Below are 7,091 nucleotides of genomic sequence, written 5' to 3'. Positions count from 1 at the left end.
GTCTCATGGGGACTTTTCTGCCCAGGCTGGCTTTGAACAACGATCCTCAGATCTCAGCCTCCTGAGTAGCTAGGATTTCAGGCGTGAGCTACTGGTACCTGTCTTGAACATAATTTTATTTGATAACTTTGAGAAATTTACCATAAACCATGCCATTTAGCTTCTTATCATTCTATCTTACAAAATCAACATTAATATATTGTAAGAACCCATGTCTTGGAAGCAGATGACCATGGGTTGATGAATTAAAATATAACTTGATAAGAAACATAACTCTCTAATTTTAAATTAGAATTGAGAGGATGTGAATATGTGACTTTTTACATATTTAATGATCAGGCCTAAAATGATGGGGAGATTTTTGTCTATACAGTAACTACAGCTTGTCACATGAGAACTCTGAGATTCACAGAGAAAATTAGCCTTTTGTTGACCAAACTATAGCCATTCTACTCTCTGTATCACAAGATAAATTCCCTCCAAAAGATGGATAATTTAGAATAAAGAATAGGATTGCAATCTACAACACACAGAGCAGACCAGGGTAGCTTCTGGTTTGGCCTGGAAACAAGGGAAAATTGGAGGTGGGGGATTTTGTTAGGACAAAGAAATCCACACAAGCTGTTTGAGGGTGTTAGGAAGCTCTGATGGCCAGAGGCAATAGGTACTAGTTGGTCATAGTTGGCTGTTTCTTCAATAATTGCTAAGAATAAAAATGTCTAGGTTGTCTTCTTAGAACAAACAAGTGCCACTTGAGCATTTTCTTCCCATAGACTCTTGAAACAATTTTAGATGGTTATACGATAGGAAAAAAATATTTTGTTTGCATATTCATTATCCATATTACCTAGCTTAATGATTTATATATGGTCACTTGTTATTTTTAAGCATCAAGTAATGCCAAACACAAATTGTTTATTATTTCAACCTTCAAACTTCAAAAGAAATTTCTGGTCAAATTCTGGTCAGCTTTTATGTAAAATGATAACAAATTTTTACTTCAGTTTGGTCTTAAAAGTACCGTTGTTACTATTTCTTAGTGAAAATACTGAAATATTTATAGATAAATTAGTGTGATACATCAACATAATCTAAGAATGTGGCAAGTGTGGATACAAATGAAATAAAGACTGGGTGTGAGTCACTATTTATTGAAACTCATGTTAGTATATGAATGTATATCTCTCTGTTATTTTTGTACAAATTAAAATTTTCCCTAGAAGTATGTATTTTCTTGTCATCTCGATAATCACATGATAAACTTAACTAATCACAGAAAAACGATAGAGTAATTAAAACTTAGCAAGGCCAAGCTAGAAGTTTGTATGACCAAGACAGGAAAATATGTACAAGGGGCAGCTGACTGATAAACACAGCTCCATATATGCTCAGACAATGACCAATGCTTACCCTCTTAGGTGTGGTATTGAGTTTGAGTCCCTTGTGGGCTCAGCTAGAACATAGAGCCTAGGGCTTGGACTCTCTAGCTCTCTCTCTCTCTCTCTCTCTCTTCCTCTCTCTCTCTCTCACACACACACATGCACACACACACACACTCAAGCTTTTTAGAGAAATAAGAGCATTTACCTTTTAATTTAACTGTGTTCCAGTCTAATAGTGTTTTATATGTCTATATTATCTCATTTTCATCAGAGGTAATATTATTATACTTTATAGGTATACAAAATAAAGATCAATAAAGGTTCAACAGTTGTAGTAACTTTTCAAAGTTCCCATACCTTGTATATTATGAAGTTATAACTTGATATCATTCCAATAACCTCCCCAAGTCTATCCTAATTCTAAAGTATGAGAATGAATAAGGAAAATAATGAAAGAAACGGTATGTAAGATGATTTTAGTTCAACTTTGCCAATATTGGGAGTAGCTTACAAGTAAATATAAAAAAGCAATTCAGGGGATAAGAAAAGTATTTAAACAGACAGATGAAGTGAGTTCTATCACAAGACACTTACTGACAACATTAGTTACCATTACGTGACGGTCACACGTAAGTTTCACGTGGTTTAGTATACTTCAATGTGGATTCTTTAATGTCAAATCTATTGAAAGCACAAGACAAAGGAGACAAATTGAAATGAGAAGCTCCTATGAGTACCAGGATTGATGTGGTAGTGATTTAATTGGTTCTTTGTAAGAAAAAGTGGAGTGGAAGTATTTCCTATTAATTTTAGTAAAGATGAAATTTAAGTTCATAACAATTATTCACCTTGCTCAGTTTCTATATCAATTTTACTTTGCTCCAACTCCAGATTTTTAAGGTTGTCTTTGAGTTACTCATTGTCTTTAAGTTAGTTATAACTGTGGAAACTCATAAAAATAACTGAGAGAATTGCAAATAATATTTATCTAGAGAATTACAAATAGATTCTTTTCGGTAGAGAGTCAACTGTTTTTTCCTCCCACTAGGCAGGAAGCTTATTTTTCAATCTATTTTAAAGTTTATACGTATTCCTGTCTGCCTAAAAATGTATGATATTTTGACTTTTTTCTTCAAACTGGTTGAAATGTCAAATTAGTTTCCTTATTCATTTATGAGTTGGATGTGAACAAGTATTCATTTATATTTATGATTTTTATTTTTATCTTTGGGTATCATTTCACAAGGTCTAGGCAGCTTGGATTCCAAAGCCCACACAAAGAATCATTGCTTGACTAAACATGAGTCAGGCTACTGAAACTTCTCCTAGCCCATCTGTACACTTCCTTGTAAAATCTGTTTTAGCCAAGCCCTGCTAAGTGGGTTTAGCAGGAATCTCCCCCCACCCTGCCCCTGATAGCTAAGCGCCTTTCATATCTCATTGGGTTCTTCAGCCTCCATTATGAGATATCCAGTCACCCTTCAGCAAGGATCTTGTACAGTGAATTTAACCCTTGACTTCTGAAATTTCCTCTCAGTAATTTCCTATCCACTGACACTACCCCACTTCTTCCTCAGCTACAAAACTTGACTAGCTTATGATATACTCAGAGTGAAGCCAACCTCTCTTCCTTATTGTAACATTCCACTGAAGCCTATGATTGTGGTCCTGCATAAAAGTCGTCCTTATTATACTGTGATAGGTGTCATCGGATAACTTTATTCTTGAGCTCATCTTTAATCACAAAACTGTCTAAGACCATCACTATGGTAACAGTTCATGTTGACTGAGCAAGGAACCATATGCCAAGCTTTATTCTAACAGCTTGGAAAGGATGAACAAATTGCTTGAGTAAGTGTTTACAAAGCCACAGAACTAGGAGTCAAATTCAGGCCTATTTTACACTTGTTCTCTACCTCTGGGACCCTTGCAATGACTGTATACTTAAAAGGCTTGACTTGAGCTGAGTGCCAGAAGCTCACACCTGTAATCTAACTACTCAGGAGGCTGAGATCTGAGGATTTCTGTTCAAAGTCAACCTGAGGAAGGAAAGTCTGTAAGACTTTTATTTCCAATTAACCACCAAAAAGCCAGAAATGTAGCTGTGCTCAACTGGTAGAGTGCTAACCTTGAGCACAAAAACTCAGGACAGTGCTTAGGCCCTGAGTTCAAGTCTCAGGTCTGACACAAAAGATAAAAATAAAAAAAAATTTTTGGTTTGGATAGAATCCACAATTCCTTTTTGAGACAGGTAAAGTAGATGTTACTACCCCAGTAACTATAGGAGAGATCAATACCATACAGCTAGAAAATGATGAAGTTTGTATTGCCACCTATACCTTCTAATTCTCAAGTCATAAATCACTTTGTTAGAGGAGGAGATTATAGTATCTCTGCAGAAGGCTTGTTAACACCTAGAGGAAGGTATCTCCTGCAAGGTATACTACATTGTCTTCAATCTTGGACAGTTCAGAACTGACCCTGTATTGCTAAACCTAGACACATGTACTGCTCTAAGATACTGACATCTTAGGACACAATGCAGGAGCATTCTTTCTGAATGGCAGTCAAAGAGTTCACAGTCTAAATAAGAACATTGGTCTATATGCTGAACCTCAAATAACTTATTAAATGTAAATCTATCTTCCAATGTTTCAACGTCTCCTGAGCCTATCCTAAACACCAGGAAGAGCTTAGTTATGGATTTGTCCCAATGGTACCTTTTCTCCTCTAACATTTTTACCTTTCTCCTAAAAGTCCCTATGAAATTGGTCCTCTTAGGAAGTTCCCGCTTCCTGAATACCTTGTCTCTCTCATTTTCCTGGAAGAATTAACCACCTATAGTAGCTGGCTTTTCAGTTTTCTTGTAACAGTGTCCTTTATTTTTATTTTCTTCTTTTTCTTTTCTCTTCCTTTCTCCTCCCTTCCTTACTCTTTCTTCCTTTCTTTCTCTTTTTTCTGTCTCTCTCTTTCTCTCTCCTTCTTTCCTTCCTTCCTTTATTTTTTCCTTCCTCCCTTCCTTTTTCTCCTCCTTCCTTCCTTTTTTCCCTCCCTCCCTCCCTTCCTTCCCTCCTTCTTTTCTTTCTTTCTTTCTTTTTTCCTTTCTTTCTTCCTTCTTCCACAGAGAACCTGAAATTCCACAGGCTCTGGCATGAAACTACAGAAATATCAGTTGTGCTGTTTGCATTCAGAACTTGAACTTCAGCTCCAGGGCCATGGGTGGGTACAGCAAGCATTGTTTGCTAAACCCCAGGCTCTTAAGACTGCTGGTTTGTGCTGTTTGTTGCTGCGGCTCAGTGTGATCCTCCTATGAGTGTTTCTGTTGAGGATCTGTCCTTCTGCCTGTTCCCTATCCAAGAAGGCCTGTTTTGGAGGGCAGCATGTTTTACTCCTTTCCTCTTTCTGAATGGTTAACTTGTGCATTTAGTATTTTGCCTGCTGACACCCTCCTTCCCCTCTGCCACACAACTCCTTCAGAGATGGCATAGTTAGATAATGGAGCTGCCCCTTGAACCAGATCCAAGAGAAGCCCAAATTCAAAACAAGGGAGCCTTCCTGGTGAAACAGTACACCCATGAAACCCAGTCAGTTTCACTTGCTCTCTGTTATTCTGGAAGATTCCTGTAAGGAAACATGGTAAATGAAACACCAAGGGGCCTTCCTTCCCTCTTTGCTGTTCCAGGGCTGTGGTGCTTAATGACCTCTAACTTTAAAAGTTTCTAACTGGTTCTGTTTCTAGTATCTCCACTAGCTCTAATATAAAAGAGAAATAAGAATATTTACATTTAAAAAATAAATGAAATGATAACACATTCTTACTACTCTCTCCTTAAAAATGAATTATTTTGCCAGGCATCAGGGGCTCATACCTGTAATCCTAGCAACTCAGGAGGCTGAGATACAAGAATTACAGTTTGATGCTAACTAGGGAAGAGAAGTTCTAGACACTCCATTTCCAGTTAACCAGCAAAAAAGCTGGATATGGAGATGTAGCCTAAGTGGTAGAGGAACAGCCTTGAGCCAAAAGCCAAATTAAAATGTAATATATTGAGGTCCTGAATTCAAGCTCCAGAACTGGCACGCACGCACGCGCGCGCGCGCACACACACACACACACACACACACACACACACACAAAGATTTAGCTCTTATAAGTTTTAATATTATGTGCAAGGATAAAGGCTTTCGAGCACTGGCATCAATGGCTAACCTTGCCTTAAAATATCAATTTGCTAAAGTGATCTTTAGAACTTAATTGATGATGACCAAGTTCATGTGTTTTTTGTGAAATCTCAAAGTATTCTTAAAATTGCTGTACTAATAACTTCCATTGTAATAATAAATTTAATATAGGAACAGCTTTACTGTTTAAAAATAAGTACTTATAATGGGCGCCAGTAGCTCACATCTGTAATCCTAGCTACTCAGGAGGCTGAAATCTGAGGATGGGCCTTCAAAGCCAGCCTGAGCAAGAAAGTCTGTGAGTCTCTTATTTCCAATTAACCACCAAAAAGCCAGAAATAGAGCTATGGCTCCAGTGGTAGAGCATTAGCCTTGAGCAAAAAAGCCAAGGGACAGCACCAAGTAAGTAGTTTGAAATTGCATTGGCTAAAATTATAACACTGATCCTCACGTCCAAGAGAATTTGAAAGCAGAATACAAGTGTGGCATCTCTGGCTCCATTTTGCATCTGTACCCTTGACTCTGAGTCTCTCCCCACTCCTCTAACCATCTAAGATTCTAGGAAGGATAGAACTGGTCGGTAACATATTTACAAAGAAAACTGCTCTCCAAGAAAAGGAATAGCAGAGCTATCAGGATAGACCACAAACCTGGCAAGAATCAATTGTTTATTTAATAAGTCCCTGCCTGACCAACTCTGAGATAATAAACAACTGGGCTACCTCTCACCACTGGATGACACAGTTTAATAATTACACATATCTGTCCTTTGCCCCCAGTTATTTTTCTATTTAAACGTAAAGTTCGTGTTAGTTACCCTTAACAAAGTAGACGGAAGTGTTTGCTTTGCCTTTTCCCTTAGATGCCTGTGCCACGTAATAAATCTTCTTTCTCTTCCCTTCACTACTCTTTGTCTCTTTATTTGGTATCTTGTGGTAAGTGGCCAGACCTGACATATGGGATCCTGGAGAGTTGGGCCTGTTGCCTAGGAACTCTGGTTACAGCTTTGAGGGTATTATTATCTAGTGGATAGAGTTAGTGGCTTTCCAATCAAAGACCTCTAAATGACACTGCTACTGTACTTACTGTTTGATCCTGATGAAAACATTCCAATGACTCATCTGTAAAATGGACATAAAAATAATAATGCCACCGGAAGTGGTGCTGTAGCTCAAGTGGTAGAGTGCTCGCCTTGAGCTGAAGAGCTGAAGGACAACACCCAAGCCCAGAGTTCAAACCCCATGACCGACAAAATAATAATAATAATAATAATACCTACTTCATGAGAAATGTGTGTGTGTGTGTGTGTGTGTGTGTGTGTGTGTGTGTATTGTTAGTACTGGGGCTTGAACTCTAGGTCTGGATACAATCTCTTAGCTTTTTGTTGAAGGCTGATAATCTACTTGAACCACACTTATTTTTCCCCTTTGTTGGTGATTAATGGGAGACTTTCCTGGCTAGGCTAGAATTGAATCACAATCCTCAGATCTCAGCCTTCTGAATAGCTAGAATTACAGTGTGAATCAC

Source organism: Dipodomys merriami, unplaced genomic scaffold (genome assembly GCF_024711535.1).
Source record: "Dipodomys merriami isolate MVZ:Mamm:240054 unplaced genomic scaffold, mDipMer1.0.p SCAF_36, whole genome shotgun sequence".
NCBI lineage: Eukaryota > Metazoa > Chordata > Mammalia > Rodentia > Heteromyidae > Dipodomys > Dipodomys merriami.
This window is presented reverse-complemented; position numbering follows the sequence as displayed.